Source organism: Scyliorhinus canicula, chromosome 2 (assembly GCF_902713615.1).
Source record: "Scyliorhinus canicula chromosome 2, sScyCan1.1, whole genome shotgun sequence".
NCBI lineage: Eukaryota > Metazoa > Chordata > Chondrichthyes > Carcharhiniformes > Scyliorhinidae > Scyliorhinus > Scyliorhinus canicula.
Window position 1 is genome coordinate 118,549,315 of NC_052147.1, and position 17,711 is coordinate 118,567,025.

Consider the following 17,711-nt stretch of genomic DNA (forward strand, 5'->3'; position numbering starts at 1 on the left):
AATGAGAATGTATGGCATCAAGACCCTGCTGATAATGAACTGTTCAGTTCAGGCAATGACGGATGCTTTCATACATAATAAACCAATTAATTTCTGTGTTTGAAGGACAGCAATTTCTAATAATCGGTGGAGAAACTGATATTATAACTACTGATTATTTCTCCTTGTTTGCCCTTGTAAAGTTCATTCTTAAAGGATTTGTTTAAATTGTGCATCTTATTCCTGTCATATTCTGTTTTTTTTACATTTTCCCCTCTTACATTATCGTGACACTTTATAGTATGTCTATTTTATTTTTTATTATTGAATTGTTAAGATTGGAGCCATTAGTGTAAGCCATTTCCAGGAACATTATGAAACTCAAACATCAAGTAGAAATAATGGAAATATTAAAAAAATGACACCAGGAATTGTCCCTCTGTGGCTTGTCCTTTATGAGCTCAATTAAAATTGTGCCACGTTTTATCCCCGAATACCGAGCAGGCTGATTTGAGTGTAGAGAGTGGTAGGGACATTTTCTGGGAAATAGTTCTAAAACAGATATGAGGCCACATTTTAAAAATACGTTAAAGTGGTTGCTCTCTTTTGCATAGCGTTGTGGGGACATTGTGATGCCAGATGCAGTTTATAATCATTTTCATCTGGTTGACTGATCATGCATTGGTGGGTTAGTGTCCAGCTATGCATTCACGATGATCAGTCACTTTCATGCTCGAGATTCTAATTTGCTGAATTCTTGGCTATAGGTTGATTTTATGTTATCAGAGCGCATTTGATGAGAGAGACACAGGTTTACTTCTGTTGGTTGCACCCTGTAGTGTAATTGACCCTGTGCTGTGGGAGCCAATGTTACCTTAATCCTATTAGAATGCAAGTCTGCAAGAGTACACAGGAGCCAGTTTCAAGGATTTAAATGTGGGCTGCTGGTTCCCTTTGCCCACTGACACATCGTTACACAATGGTACAGAATATGGCCAGTGCGCAACTCTGAATTTGAAAGAAGGAAGAGTGGCACGCAGACGTTGCTGTACTTACACAGGAGGCAAACACCAGAGCAACATTACAGGGGATTGGCCATGCTAAATTGCCCTTAGTATCCAAAGATGCAGGTTAAGTGGATTGACCATGATAAATGTGCGGGGTTACAGGAATGTGACGGGGGAGTACGCCTAGGTAGAGTGCTCTTTCGGAGGGTCGGTGCAGACTCGATGGGCTGAATAGCCTCCAGCTGTGCAGTCGGGATTCTATGGACTTTATGGAGTGCTTTTAGTTCTCCATGCCACTTCTGCCCTGAGGGTGGCCTCGTACACTGTTCCAGTGAAGCTCAACAGAAGCTTGAGGAATAGCACTTCATATTTCAGCGAGACACTTTACAGCTTTCTGGACTCAACATTGATTTCAGGAACTTTAGACCATAATCACTGCCCTTATTGTTTTGAAGCAGATGCTACAAAGGTTGGCATACAGCTATTTGTTTCTTTAGTTGTCCCATTGCTTCCTCCTTTTGCCCTTTTGCCATTAAGTCATTCCTGCCTTTCACCCCGTCATATACCTTCCCTTTAGTTCTCTTTCTCTCCTTCCCCAACCCGCTTGCTTAAAAATTGTTACATTTCTAACTTCTTCCAGTTCTTTTGTTCTTTCAAAGGCTATGGGTTTCACTGGCAAGTCCAGCATTTGTTTCCCATCTCTAATTGCCCCTGAACTGAGTGGCTTGCTATGCCATTTCAGAGGGCAGATTCATGGTGTAGGGGGTAACATATTGGCGTAGATTGAAGGTTGGCTCACTAATAGGAAACAGAGTTGGCATAAATGGGTCTTGGTCTGGTTGGCGGATTTTAACGAGTGGTGTGCCACAGGTGTCAGTGCTGGGACCTCAACATTTTACAACTTACATAACTGACTTGGATGAAGGGACAGACGGTACGGTTGCTAAATTTGCTGGTGACCCAAGGACAGGTAGTAAAATAAGTTCTGAAGAGGACATAAGCAAGTTACAATGGGACATAGATAGGTTAACTGAGTGGGTAAAGATCTGTCAAATGGAGTATAATATGGGCAAATGTGAAATTGAAATGGTCTATTTTGGCAGAAATATTTAAAAAAAAGCTTATTATCTAAATGGTGAGAGATTGCAGAGCTTGTGTGATGCAGAGGGATCTGGGTGTCCTCATGCATGAATGACAAAATGCTACTATGCAAGTAATTAAGAAAGCTAATAATAAGTTATTGTTTATTGTGAGAGGAATTTAATGCAAAAGTTGGGCCGATATGGTTCAGTTGTACAGGGCATTGGTGAGAACACATCTGGAGTATTATGTACAGTGTTGGTTTCCTTATTTTTGGAAAGATGTAAATGTTGGAAGCAGTTCAGAGAAAGTTTATCAGACTAATACCTGGAATGAGCGGGTTGTCTTCTGAGGAAAGGTCGGAGAGGTTTGGTTTGTTTCCACTAGAGTTTAAAAGAGTAAGAGGCAATTTGATTGAAACCTTTAAGATTCTGAGGGGTTTTGATAGGGTGGATGTGGAGAGAGGATGTTTCCGCTTGTGAGAGAATCTAGAACTAAGGGTCATGGATTAAAAATAAGTGTTCGCGGGCAGCATGGTAGTGCAGTGGTTAGCATTGCTACCTCACTGCGCCGAGGTCCCAGGCACGATCCTGGCTCTGGGTCACTGTCCATGTGGAGTTTGCACATTCTCCCTGTGTCTGCATGGGTTTCACCTCCACAATGCAAAAGATGTGTAGGGTAGGTGGATTGGCCACGCTAAATTGGAAAAAAATAATTGGATACTTTTAATTTTTAAAAAAAATAAGGGTTCGCTCGTTTAATACTTGAGATGAAGAGAATTTTTTTTTTCTCAAAAGGCAGTGGAAACAGAGTCTTTTTTTCTAAGGCAAAGCTAGATAGATTCTTAGCAAGAGGGTGGAAGGGATAGGCAGAAATGAGGGCTTGAGGTTACAGTCAGATCAGCCATGATCTTCTTGAATGATGGAGCAGGATTGAGGGGCTGAGTGGCCTACTCTTACTACCGGGGGAGGTGGGGGTCGGTGAAGATTTCGGGAGCATTAAAGGAAGTAGTCAAGAAGAGACTGAAATCATATGGTTATCTGGTTTGGAGAGAGGGAGGAAAAGGGGTTGGGTGAGTGATGGAGATGGGATTGCCAAAGAGTAGAAAAGAAATGCTTAAGACTAGATGGAAAGATGTGGTGACAAGAGGTTTAAATGCTGTGGGATTGGAAGAGGAATGGGTAACTGACAGAAGCAGAGGGAGAAGGGTGATGAACCAGAATTGTGGAGACCCCAAGTAATATGGGAGAAGCCAAAAGAAGAAGATTCTACCTTCAGCTAAGATTTGTGAGGAGACGAGTTTTGCTTTTCTACCATGGGGGGTAATGGAATCATAGAATTTACGGCACTGAGACAGGCCCTTCGTCCCAAACTGGTCTATGCCAACCAAAAAGTCCATCTAACTGACCCCATTTGCCTGTTTGGCCCATATCCCTCTAAACCTTTCCTATCCATGTATCTGTCCAAATGCTTCTTAAATGTCAATATCCCTGCCTCAACCACTTTCTCTGGCAGCTCATTCCACATACATACCAACCTCAGTGTAAAAAAAGTTGCTCCTCAGGCTCCCATTAATTCTTTCCCCTCTTAACTTAAACCTATGCCCTCTAGTTCTCGATTCCCCAATCCTGGGAAAAAGACTGAGTGCATTCACCCTATCCATGCCTCATGATCTTATATACCTCTATAAGCTCACCCCTCAGGCTCCTATGCTCCAAAGAAAAAAGTCCGAGCCTGTCCAATCTCTCCCTATAACTCAGTCCCTTGAGTCCTGGCAACATCCTTGTAAATCTCTTCTGCACTCTTTCCAGTTTAATAACTTATTTCCTATAGCAAGACAACCAAAACAGAACACAATACTCCAGGTGCGCCCTCACCAACGTCCTTGCAATTGCAACATAACGTCCCAAATTCTATACTCAATGCCCTGACTGATGAAGGCCAGCATGCCAAAAGCCTTCTTCACTGCCCTATCTACTTGTGACTCCACCTTTAGAGGTCCATGCATCTGAACTCCAAGGTCCCTCTGTTCCACGATACTCCCTAAGGTCTACCATTCACCGTGAAAGTCCTACCTTGATTCGATAATCCACAATGCAACACCTCTCGTTTATCTGTATTGAACTCCATTTGCCATTTCTTGGCCCACTTCGCCAGCTGATCAAGATCCTGCTGCAATTTTTGATAACCTTCCTCGCTGTGTACAATACCACCTATTTTAGTGTCATCTAAGCTTTTATTATTTTGAGTTATTTGCTATCATCTTTTACAAACAATTTTATTGAGGTATTTTAGGCATATTGAAAAAGTGACATTGTACAGTACAAAAAAAAAAGTAAAGACACAAATTACAAATCAAACCACGGCTCTGTTCACGCACGGACCTGCCTCAATATCCCCCTACTCTACCCTACTCTACCCTTGCCCCCCAGCTCCCCCCTGCTGATGCTTAGTCCTCTGCGAAGAAGTCAATAAATGGCTGCCACCTTCGGGCAAACCTCTCAAGGCGAACTTGACTTTCTCTAGGCCAAGAAAGCTCGCCATGTCCGATAGCCATACCTCAGCCCTCAGGGGCTTTGAGTCCCTCCATGCTAACAGTATTCATCGCCGGGCTACCAGGGAAGCAAAGGCCAGAACATCGGCCTCTCCCTCTTCCTGGACTCCCGGGTCCTCCGAAACCCCAAAGATTGCCACCTCTGGGCTCATTACCACCCCAGTTTTCAATACCCGGGACATGACATCTGCGAATCCCTGCCAATATCCCCTGAGTTTAGGGCACAACCAGAACACGTGTACATGGTTAGCCGGCCCTCCGGCGCATCTAGCACACTTCTCCTCCAGCCCAAAGAATCTGCTCATCCGGGCCACCGTCATGTGGGCCCGGTGCACGACCTTAAACTGGATCAGGCTGAGCCTGGCGCATGTTGCGGTCGTGTTTACTCTGCTCAGGGCTTCTGCCCAAATATCGTCCGCCAGTCCTCCCCCCCCCCCCCCCCCCCCCAGCTCCTTTTCCCACTTAAGCTTCAGGTCCTCGGTCTGCGTATTGTCAGCTCCCATTACTTCCTTGGAGACGTCTGAAACTCTACCCTCTCCCACCTCTCCCCTAGAAACTACCTTGTCCTGCCTCCCCTTCGGCGGGAGACGTGGGAAGGACGGCACCAGTCTGCGTACAAAATCCCGCACCTGTAAGTATCTAAAGTCGTTCCCTCTCACCAGCCCAAACTTCTCCTCCAGCGCCCTCATGCTCGGAAAGCTCCCTTCCATGAACAGATCCCCCATCCTCACAATCCCCACCCTCCTCCACAGTCGATACCCCCCCGTCCATGTTCCCCGGGGCAAATCAGTGGTTGCCGCAGATTGGGGTCCAGACTCCCCTACATGTCTCCTCCACTGGCCCCAGATCCGAAGAGCCGCCACCACTATTGGGCTGGTGGAGTACCGTGCCGGCAGAGGCGCTGTGACCAGGGCTGTTAAGCTAGTGCCCCTGCACGAAGCAGCCTCCATCCGCTCCCAAACCGACCCCGCACCCACCATCCATTTTCTTATCATCGCTGTGTTGGCTGCCCAGTAATAGTTGCTGAAGTTCAGCAATGCCAGCCCCCCTTCTCCTCTGCTCCTTTCAAGCATCAGCTATCATCTTTTACCGCGCTGTTTGCTTTTCAGTATTTTCGGTTGGGTTTACAGAAACTTTTTAGACTCTGTGCATTCAGAGCACTGTCTTCTTGATGGCATATGACACCAAGAACTGCTTCAGCTTCCAGTACTGAGGTGTCAGGGAGGTTCACTATCAAAGTGACTAATAGGAAGAGATTTTGTAGTTGGCAGAGTTCATCTTTGAATTCAGTGCCCTGTTGGCTGTTGGCCTGTATACCTGTTGGCTGTGAAAACGGTTCCATGTAGTGAACAAGTTAATAGAATAGGTGGACACCATTCTCGTCCTCACATAAACAAATCATAGCTGTGCTTCAAAGACCCTTCTTTCCTTATCCATCATGCGTTGAACCAATTAGAACATAGAACATAGAACATAGAACAGTACAGCACAGAACAGGCCCTTCGGCCCTCAATGTTGTGCCGAGCCAGGATCACCCTACTCAAACCCACGTATCCACCCTATACCGTAACCCAACAACCCCCCCCCCCTAACCTTACTTTTTATTAGGACATTACGGGCAATTTAGCATGGCCAATCCACCTAACCCGCACATCTTTGGACTGTGGGAGGAAACCGGAGCACCCGGAGGAAACCCACGCACACAGGGGGAGGACGTGCAGACTCCACACAGACAGTGACCCAGCCGGGAATCGAACCTGGGACCCTGGAGCTGTGAAGCATTTATGCTAACCACCATGCTACCCTGCTGCCCCTTAATTGAACAATTCATTTATTTTTCCGAAGTAGATTAGTGTGCTCACATACATTTTCTTCTTCAAAGTGATTTATCTACTCGTGAGAGGGTGCAAAAGGCCAAAATGGCATTCTCTAACTTGTAATTTAATGGGAATAAAAAATATTGGATATATAAAACCCAGCAACTCTGTGGGTTTTGATCAAGGTCTGTGGTGGGAACTATTAGACTTTCAGTTTGGCAAGAGTTTTTGAATATTGATTGCCCCGAGAGCATGTTTGGATACCCTAAATTAGCTTGAAATTCCAATGTTTTTTTTCCCAGCAATGGAACAGAAGATTGTAATATGTAGGAGTAAGAATAGGCATTAAAGGCCTTTCGAGCCTGCTCTGCCATTCAATAAGATCATGGCTAATGCACTACCTCAACTCCACTTTCCCACAGTATTCCCATGTCCCTTCATTCACTTAACATTCCAGAAGTGAAACCAGCTTGTTTCTGCCGCCGAAATATACTTTTTTCATACAATTTGTGAAAGAACATGAAATTACAGTTCACATTTGACGTTGCAGCCTGAATTTTCGCTCCTAGGTCAGGAATGCAGAGTCGGTACAATTTTCAGTTCCGCAACCTCAACCCCGAGAAAAGTGACCCGGTTGGTCAGATTTTGGGACGGCATGAAGTGGGAGTTGGGCCTGCCGCCCCAGAAATGGTTCAGAAGCAGCCATGGAGCGTGCCAGGTTCTGAGATGGGCTGTGGACAAGTCCTACCTTGGAGTTCTGGCTCGCTGGGGGGGGGGGGGGGGGGGGGGGGGGGGGGGGGGGGGGGGAGAATAAAACAGAAAACAGCTTTCCAGGTTTCACACCCACATTCCCTCACTCCCCTAAACACATCCCATGCCCCAACTATGCCACCTCATGCACTCATACTCTCAATGTCAATAAAAGTTCTGATACTGCCCCTAATACTCTCCCTGCTACGTTATGCCCATCTGACCACTCCTTATGGCCCCACACACCCTCCATGTTCCCCTCTGCCCACTCTTAAGGTGCTTTGCACTCGTATGCCAACTTATGCCCCTCTTTCCAATCTTCATAGCTCCTCAAAGCACCATGCCAACATATGACCCTCTCCCCACCCCATGGCTCGTTATAGCCCCTCTGTCAACTCATGCCGACCTATGCCTCTCCCTTTTCACTTACACCCTCCACACCAACTCACCCAGTATCCACCATAAGAAGACTCCAGTGGCACTCCGAGGTGCCCCATTGCACTTAAAGTGTGAAACAATGTGATGTTACTTTTAGACAATCGTTACTTTGGTTATAATAGCTGGCACTACCAACCTTACTGAACAAACGAAAGCTGCGTACAGCTTGTAACAGATCTGTAGTAAATTAACTCTTAAGAATTTTTAAGTACAAGAACCTTTTGGTACTATTGTAAGGGGGGAATTATTGAATAAATAGTGGTTGGCAAACTGGTTTTGAGAACAAAACTAGATTTTTAAAAATAAATTATAATTTCTTAACATTGATTTGACCTGGCTTTTACAAACTGATATTCACATTATATCATAACTATAATTTCAGTATTCATTAAGAAAAGCTCACATCCCAGATGCAATCTATAATACACCAGAACAGCTCCCCAGCCCCAGAGTCTGATGATACATTTGATAATGGTCCAATTGTTTCATTCTGTATCTCAGCGTGCAGTTTGACTGACTTGCCTTTTCAGCATTGTGAAAATAGTGACATGACATTTGCATGGAGAAAGGCTGAAATAGAACTGTCAAAATACATTTATTCTGTTGTAATTTAGTATTGTTCGTGCCTCTGTGATAAGATTGCCTGCATTTGTTTTGCTTTGTCAGCATCTCCTGTTTCAACCTTCTGGATGTTGTGTTCTCATTATTTGGCCAATAATCGATCTGTTTTTTTTGTATGACCCATGCTTTTTAAAAAAAATAATTTTTATTGAAAGTTTTTGAAAAATATATATCAACAAAACAATACAATAATAACAATAACAATAATAATAAACACCCCCGGCACCCGTAACAACGCATATAACAAACCCCCCCACACCCCCCCAACCCCAATAAACAACAGAATAAATTAACAATAAGCAAATTAATTTAAACACTATCCCCCTAGACCCCCCCCCCCCCCCCCTTCCCCTCGGGTTGCTGCTGCTGCTGACCTAGTACCTTATCGTTGAGCCAGAAATCCTTGAGGGAAGGCTGCCACCTCCTAAAGAACCCTTGTATCGACCCCCTCAGGGCGAACTTGACCCTTTCCAACTTAATGAATCCCGCCATGTCATTAATCCAGGTCTCCACACTCGGAGGTCTCGCATCTTTCCACTGCAGCAAGATCCTCCGCCGGGCTACTAGGGACGTAAAGGCCAAGACATCGGCCTCTTTCGCCTCCTGCACTCCCGGCTCCACCCCAACCCCAAATATCGCAAGTCCCCAACCTGGCTTGACCCTGGATCCCACCACCCTCGACACCGTCCCCGCCACCCCCTTCCAGAACTCCTCCAGTGCCGGGCATGCCCAGAACATATGGGCATGGTTCGCTGGACTTCCCGAACACCTGACGCACCTGTCTTCGCCCCCAAAAGAACCTACTCATCCCAGATCTGGACATGTGGGCCCGGTGCAGCACCTTGAACTGGATAAGACTAAGCCTCGCACATGAAGAGGAGGAGTTCACCCTCTCCAGGGCGTCCGCCCATGTCCCCCCCCTCAATCTGCTCCCCCAGCTCCACCTCCCACTTAGCCTTCAGCTCCTCTACCGACGCCTCCCCCACCTCCTGCATTACCTGATAGATGTCAGACACCTTCCCATCCCCGACCCACACCCCCGAAAGCACCCTATCCCTTACCCCCCGCAGCAAAGGGAACCCCTCCACCTGTCGCCTAGCAAACGCCTTGACCTGAAGGTACCTGAACATATTCCCCGGGGGGAGTTCAAACTTCTCCTCCAGTTCACCAAGGCTCGCGAACCTCCCGTCAATAAACAGGTCTCCCAACTTCCTAATGCCCGCCCTGTGCCACCCCAGGAACCCGCCATCCATGTTCCCTGGGACAAACCGGTGGTTCCCCCGCAGCGGGGCCTCCACCGAGCCCCCCACTTCCCCCTTGTGTCGCCTCCACTGCCCCCAAATTTGAGGGTGGCCGCCACCACCGGGCTTGTGGTGTACCTCGTTGGAGGGAACGGCAACGGAGCCGTTACCAGTGCCTTCAGGCTCGTGCCTCCGCAGGACGCCATCTCCATCCTTTACCATGCTGCCGCCTCCCCCTCCATTACCCACTTGCGTACCATCGAGACATTAGCCGCCCAATAGTACCCAGAGAGGTTGGGCAGCGCCAGCCCCCCTCTATCCCTGCCCCGCTCCAAAAAGACCCTCCTTACCCTCGGAGCCCCATGCGCCCAAACAAATCCCAGAATGCTGCTGTTAACCCTCCTAAAAAAGGCCCTCGGAACGAAAATGGGGAGGCACTGAAACAAAAACAAAACCCTCGGGAGCACCGTCATTTTAATGGACTGTACTCTACCCGACAACGGCAGCATGTCCCACCTTTTAAATTCCTCCTCCATCTGCTCCACCAACCTAGTAAAATTGAGCTTGTGCAGAGTCCCCCAGCTCCTAGCCACCTGAACCCCCAGGTACCTAAAACTCGCACCAAACCCCTCGACCTCCCCGACTCCCTGAGAGCCATGGCAAGAGGCTCTATTGCCAGCGCAAAAAGCAAGGGGGACAGGGGGCACCCCTGCCTCGTCCCACGTGGAGCCTGAAGTACTCGGACCTCCTCCCATTTGTCGCTACACTTGCCATCGGGGCCTCGTACAGCAACCTCACCCATTTAATAAACCCCACCCCAAACCCGAACCTTTCCAACACCTCCCATAGGTACCCCCACTCATCCCTGTCAAAGGCCGCCTCCGTATCCAATGCCACCACAATCTCCGCCTCCTTCTGCTGCCGGCATCATTATCACATTTAGCAGCCTTTGCACGTTAGTGTTCAGCTGCCTCCCCTTCACAAAACCCGTCTGATCTTCATGTATCACCCCCGGCACACAGTCCTCTATTCTAGTGGCCAAGATCTTCGCCAGCAACTTGGCGTCTACATTCAGCAGTGAAATCGGCCTGTATGATCCGCACTGCAAGGGGTCCTTATTACGCTTCAGGATCAGGGAGATTAGTGCCCGAGACATCGTCGTGGGCAGAACATCCCCCTCCCATGCCTCGTTAAAGGTCCTGACCAGCAGGGGGCCCAGCAGGTCCGCATATTTCTTATAAAATTCAACCGGGAACCCATCCGGTCCCGGCGCCTTCCCCGACTGCATGTGGCCAATCCCACTGACCAGCTCCTCCAACTCGATCGGCGCCCCCAGTCCCTCCACCTGCTCCTCCTGCACCCTTGGAAATTGGAGCCTGTCCAAAAAATTCTCCATTCCCCCTCCCACCGCCGGCGGCTCCGACATGTACAGTTCCCTATAGAAGTCCCTAAACACCTCATTGACCTCTGCCCCCTGCCACACCACATTCCCATCTCTATCCTTCACTCCACCAATCTCTCTAGCCGCGTCCCGCTTACGCAGCTGGTGCGCCAGCATCCTGCTCGCCTTCTCGCCATACTCATAGACCGCACCCTGCGCCTTCCTCCACTGTGTCTCCGCCTTTCTGGTGGTCAATAAATCAAACTTGGCCTGCACGCTACGCCGTTCCCCCAGCAATCCCTCCTCCGGGGCCTATGCGTACCTCCTATCCACACTCAACAGCTCCTCCACCAGTCTCTCCCTCTCCCTCCTCTCCCCCCTCTCCCTATGGGCTCGGATGGAGATCAGCTCCCCCCTAATCACTGCCTTCAGAGCCTCCCACACCATCCCCGCCTGGACCTCCCCAGTATCATTGACCTCGAGGTACCTCTCGATGCATCCCCTAACCCTCCTACACACCTCCTCATCAGCCAACAACCCCACGTCCAGACGCTGGTCCCGCGCCTTCCCCATCTCCAGATCCACCCAATGCGGAGCATGGTCCGAAATCGCGATAGCCGAATATTCGGCCTCCTCCACCCTCGGGACCAGTCCCCTGCTCAGAACAAAGAAATCAATGCCGGAATAAACCCTTTGCACATGGGAGAAAAAGGAGTACTCCCGAGCCCTCGGCCTCCCGAACCTCCAGGGATCCACTCCTTCCATCTGGTCCATAAACCTCCTCAATACCTTGGCCGTCGCTGGCCTCCTGCCTGTCCTTTAACTAGAACGATCCAGTAGGGGATCCAGCACCGCATTGAAGTCCCCCCCCCCCCCCCCCCCCCCCCCCCCCCCCCCCACCTCCAGGCCAGGAATGCGGCCCAACATACGCCTCATGAAACCAGCATCATCCCAATTTGGGGCGTACACATTAACCAACACCACCCTCTCCCCCTGCAGCTTACCGCTCACCATCACATATCTGCCGCCACTATCAGCCACAATCTCAGACGCCTCAAATGCCACCCTCTTCCCCACCAGGATCGCCACCCCCCCGGTTCTTCGAGTCGAGCCCTGAGTGGAAAACCTGCCCCCCCCACCCCTTCCTCAGACGGACCTGGTCCGCCACCTTCAGGTGGGTCTCCTGGAGCATGGCCACGTCCACGTCCTGGGCACCGCTTCAGCACGGGAAACTCGGTCTAATAGCCACGCCCCTCGCCACCAGCTCCACCCCCTCGTCCCGCAGCGCGGGAAACCAGAGAAAAGCCCGCGCTTTCACACTGCCCCACCCCACCAACGCAGCTCCCAAACCGCAGTCCCAACCCAACCACCAACTCCATACAAAGACACAGATCAACCACAAACCCCAGAACCCCACTTAGAACACGAAACCATAACCCACATCGTCCGAAAGCGAGAGAAAAAACAAAAACAAACAGAATAACCCGCTACAGCATAAACAATGATACATTAATAGAATAGAAAAACTCCCACAGCCCCCAATCTTTAGTTCAAGTCCAGCTTTTCAGCCTGCACAAAGGCCCACGCTTCCTCCGGGGACTCAAAGTAGTGATGCCGGTCCTTGTAGGTGACCCACATGCGCGCAGGCGGCAACATGCCGAACTTCACCTGCTTTCCATGGAGCACCACCTTCGTCCGGTTAAAACCGGCTCTCCGCTTGGCCACCTCTGCACTCCAGTCCTGGTAGACACGCACTACCGAATTCTCCCACTTACTGCTCCTCACCTTCTTGGCCCATCGGAGAACACACTCCCGGTCGCTGAACTGATGGAACCGCGCCAGCACCGCCCGCGGGGGTTCATTCGCCTTAGGCCGCCTGGCCAGCACTCTATGGGCCCCCTCCAGCTCCAGGCGCAGATGGAAGGATCCTGCCCCCACCAGCGAGTTCAACATCATGGCCGGCAGGTCCGACCCCTCCAGCCCCTCCTCGAGGCCCAGGATCCACAGGTTCTTCCTCCATGACTGAAGCTCCATCTCCTCAAACCGATCTTGCCACTTTTTATGAAGTGCCTCGTGTATCTCCACCTTCCCCACGAGGGCCGAAACCTCCTCCTCGTGCTCAGAGGCCTGCTGCTGCAACTCGAGTATCGCTGCACCCTGAGTTGTCTGGGTCTCCAGCAGCTTACTCGTCGTCACCTCCAGGGATTCCAACAACTCCCCTTTCAGCTCCATAAAATAGCACAGAAGGGCCGCCTGCTGCTCCTCAGCCCACTGCCTCCACCCCTCAGGGGCTCCACCGGCCGCCATTTTGTCCACCTTCCCCCGCTTTTCCAGAGGAGCTGCTGCCGTTTTTCTCCTCGCCCCACTTCGAGTCTGAACCATAAATCCCGGGGGGTTTTGCTCCAGACCCCTTTATCCACCGGGAATCGTCGAATCAGCGCTGTTTGGGGCCCTTAAAAGAGCCCACAAGTCCTTTTAAAGCTGGAGCTGCCAAACGTGCGGCTTAGCTCCTCATAGCCGCAACAAGATGTCACTGTGCTCTGACCCATGCTTTTTAATATGTATGTTAGAAATAGTCGGAATTAAGAGAGTTTTATCAGCTAAAACAAGCAGATTTAATATTGTACAATGCAAACCATTGTCTTATAAGGTTAGTAACTTTGGAGATACTAGGCGGGATTCTCCAATCCGTCCATCCGGACAATCCGTAGAGTGTCCATGCCATTGTAAACGCCGTCGCGTTTTACGACAGCGTGAACAGGCCACTCCCACGTCTAATTCTGGCCCCTATAGGGGGCTAGCACGGCGCTGAAGCAGTTCGCGGCGCTCCAGCTGCAGATCCCGGTGCGAACTGGGCGCCATGGGATCTGCGCATGTGCAGGCCGGCGCCAATGCGTGCATGCGCAGTGGCCTCCTTCAACGCGTCGGCCCCAACGCAACATGGCGCAGGGCTACAGGGGCCGGTGCGTAGGAAAGGAGGCCCCCAACCACAGAGGCCGGCCCGCCGATTGGTGGGTCCCGATCACGGGCCAGGCCACATCGGAGGCCCCCCCCCTTACACGCCGAGGTCCCGCCGGCCTAGAGCTCGGCTCTTTTCCTACGGCCGTTCGGCTCATCCGGGCCGGAGAATCAGCGTGCCGGTGTCGGGGCGGCGTGGCACGTTCGCGGGGGTTCTTCGTCCCAGCGCAGGGCTGGGAGAATCCCGCCCACTGTATTTTCTGCCAGTTTTACCCCTTCCCATTTCATTGTCTTTCTTTGTATTATCTACGTATCTTAAGTTTTTTGCTGAAACTTCTAATGGGAGGCTGTTGGTCAAGAAGTTGAAAATGTGATATTATGTGATGTTGGCCATGGATATCTGGAACCTCAAAATGGCAGACATATCAAAAGCTATCCTGTGTAGGTTCCTGTGTTAGGCACGTGTTGTCATAATAACTGATGAGAAAATGCTGACCAAAGAAGTTGTTAGCTGGAGGATGAGCATCTGAACATGTACTCGTATATCCAGAGTTAAATGCCTACATTAATTGTGTTTGAGATAAGCAAGCAAACGATGCTAAAACTTCAAACCTTTAGTTGGGTGCTGCTAAAGTTCACATCCATGTCCAAGAATGGGAAAAGAATAGATCAATTGATCTGACCTATGTTGCAAGTGCGATTCTAGAGTCCATTGTAGAACCATAGAAAAGTTACAGCACAGAAGGAGGCCATTCGGCCCATCTTGTCCATGCTAGCCCAAGGCCATTCAGGTGCGCTTTTTAATCCCACCTTCCTGCAACCGGTCCATAGCCCAGTAGCTTACAGCACTTAAGGTGCAGATCCAGGTACTTTTTAAAAGAGTTTATGGTCTCTGCCTCCACCACCAACTCGAGCAGCGAATTCCAGACTCCCACTGCCCTCTGTGTAAAAAATGTTCTTCCTCATGTATCCTCCACACCTTCTGCCTCTTATCTTGAATCTGTGTCCCCTGGTTCTAGACTTCTCCACCAAAGGAAACAATTTTATCCGGTCCACTCTTACCTCTTCCCCCTCATATGCGATGCAATCAGCAAACTCTTAGAAAAACATGGAATAACCACAAATAGCGGGATTTTTAAAAGTGCAAGTTGAAGCGCAGGATTCTGTTACAGTGGAGGGACACGCGGCCCCCGAGTTCGGAGGCCTGGATCAACGACATGGCTGGGTTTATCAAGCTGGAGGAGGTTAAGTTTGCCCTGAGGGGGTCGGTACAGGGGTTCTTTCGGTGGTGGCAGCCCTTTCTTGATTTCCTGGCGAAGGGGTAGAGGGTGGTCAGTCTCAGCAGCAACCTGGGAGTGGGGGGGGGGGGGGGGGGAGGGGGGGGGGGGGTGGGGGGGGGGGGGGGTTCGGGGCTGGTTAAGGGGGTTTGTTTTTGCGACGGTGGGCTTGTTATTTTCTTCTTTCTTGTATTGTTGTTTGTTATTATTTATTATTCTGTTTTGGAGGGGGGGGGAGTTCTTTTCTTGCTTCGGTGTAGAACCACACCTTGTCTACTTTAACTGTGGGGAGAAAATTTGTTGTTGAAAAACCTGTATAAAAATTATTTTTTTAGAAAAAGTGCAAGTTGAATTGCCCCATTCCAACATATATTTTGAGGAAATAATAAAATAATTGTACAAAATGTTGCTTAAGGCATCTGCTCAGGCAGTGCATTCTAGACCCAAAGCACTTGCTGTGTGAAACAGTTTTTCTTTGTATTGCTGTTAGATTTTCAGTCAGTCTCCTTTAACAAGTGGCCACTGATCCTTGATCATTCCACCAATGCAAATAGTTTCTCTCTACCTACTCTCTCCGAACCCCTCATTTTGTTCACCTCTATCAAGTCTCCCAACGTTCTCTTCTCCGAGGTGAACAGCCCCAGCTTCTCCAATCTATTCACTTAACTAAAGTACTCATCTCTGGAACCATTGTTAATCTTTTCTGTACACTGTCTAAAACCTTCATGTCCTTCCTAAATTCCCAGAATTTTAAACAATGCTCCTGTTGAGATCAAACCAGTATTTTATAAAGGTTCATCATAACTTTCTTAATTTTGTTCTCTGTGCCTCTATTTATCAAGCTGAGGATCTTGTCTTCTTTCTCAACCTGCCCTGTCACTTTCAATGATTGTGCACAAATACCAGCAAGTCTCTCTATCCCTGCACCCTCTTTTAGATTTGTACTCTTTAGTTCATATTGCCTCTCCTTTTTCCTATACTTGTCCAGTAATGTATAAATGGCGATGCTGCCATTCCCGATTGTCAGAATCCCAGAACAATACAGTGCAGAAAAGGCCGTTTGGCCCATCGAGTCTGCACTGCCGCATGAAAGGCACCTGATCTGCCATTCCCAATCCCATTTGCCAACACTTGCAGAATCATTATGTTTGCTGGCTGATTGCCTGCTGTTACCTGCATGCTGACTTTTTATGATTAATGTACAAGGGCATCCAGGTCCCTCTGTACCACAACATTCTACAGTCACTCGTTATTTAAATGTACTACTTTTCTGTTCCTCCTGTCAAATGTTTGCCCACTCGCTTAACCCATGTAAAATCCTTTGTAGACTGTGTCCTCCTCACAACTTGCCTTCCTTCCCACCTTTAGATCACCAAATTTGGCTACTTTAGTCTCATCCTTTCACACAGATCATTAATTCAGGCCCAGCATTGATCCCAGAGGCACTCCCACCAGTAACTGCTTACCTTCTGAAAATTACCTATTTATCCCAACTCTGTTTTCTGACAGTTAGCCAGTCATCTATCCATACTCTTTGTATATTAACCTTCTATATGGCACCTTATTCAATACCTTTTGGAAATGCAAATGCACTACATCTACTGGTTGCCTTTATGCATCCTGCTTATTACATCCTCAAAATAATTTTCAAATAAGATTTCCCTTTCACAAAATTGTGTCAACATTGCTGGATTGTGTAACAATTTTCTAAATTTCCTGCTAATGGATTCTAGCACTTTTTTCCAATGACATTTTAAATTAATTGGCCCATTTTGTACTTTCTATCTCTGTCTATTTGAACAGAGTACATTTGCTACACGTCTAATCCAATCCACTGAACCATTTCAGAATCTAGGGCATTTTGAAAAAGTACAATTAATGCATCTACTGTTTTTGCAGCCACTTCTTATAAGCTCCCAGGATGCAGGCCATCAGGTTGAGGGGATCATTACTTTTCCTGGAATGGTGCTGATTATTTTAAGTTCCCCCTTCCCCTGTGCCTCTTGATTTTTGGGGTGCTTTTTGTCTTCGACTGAAGACATATTAAATACTTGTTCATAACCTCTGCCATTTCTTCATTTCCAATTATTAATTCCTCAGTCTCGCCCTTTCTAAGTGGCTATTACTCATGCAGCTACCATTTTATTTTCTATTTACTTGCAGAAGTTTTTGTCTGTTTTTATATTTCTTGCCAGTTTTCTCTCATACTTAATTTCTGCCTCCTTTGTAGTCATCCTTTGCTTATTTCTAAAATCTTCCCATTTTCCTGCCGGTAGCACAGTGGTAATCACTGTTGCTTCACAGCACCAGGGTCCCAGGTTTGATTCCCGGCTTGGATCCGTACTGTCCGGGGTCTGCACGTTCTCCCCTTGTCTGCGTGGGTTTCTACCGGGTGCTCCAGTTTTCTCCCACAAGTCCCGAAAGACGTGCTGTTAGGTAATTTGGACATTCTGAATTCTCCCTCCATGTACCCGAACAGGCGACGGAGTTTGGCGACTCGGGGATTTTCACAGTAACTTCATTGCAGTGTTAATATAAGCTTACTTGTGACAATAAAGAGTATTATTATTATGAATTTCTGCAGCAACGTATGCCTTTTCGTTCAATA

General features: G+C 48.5%; 1 protein-coding gene across 1 annotated transcript in view; it reads left to right on the top strand.

The window, feature by feature from the left end:
• aven (apoptosis, caspase activation inhibitor) overlaps positions 1–17,711 on the top strand; it is a 135,835-nt gene that overhangs the window by 60,834 nt on the left and 57,290 nt on the right. The gene's annotated exons all lie outside the window — the stretch shown is intronic.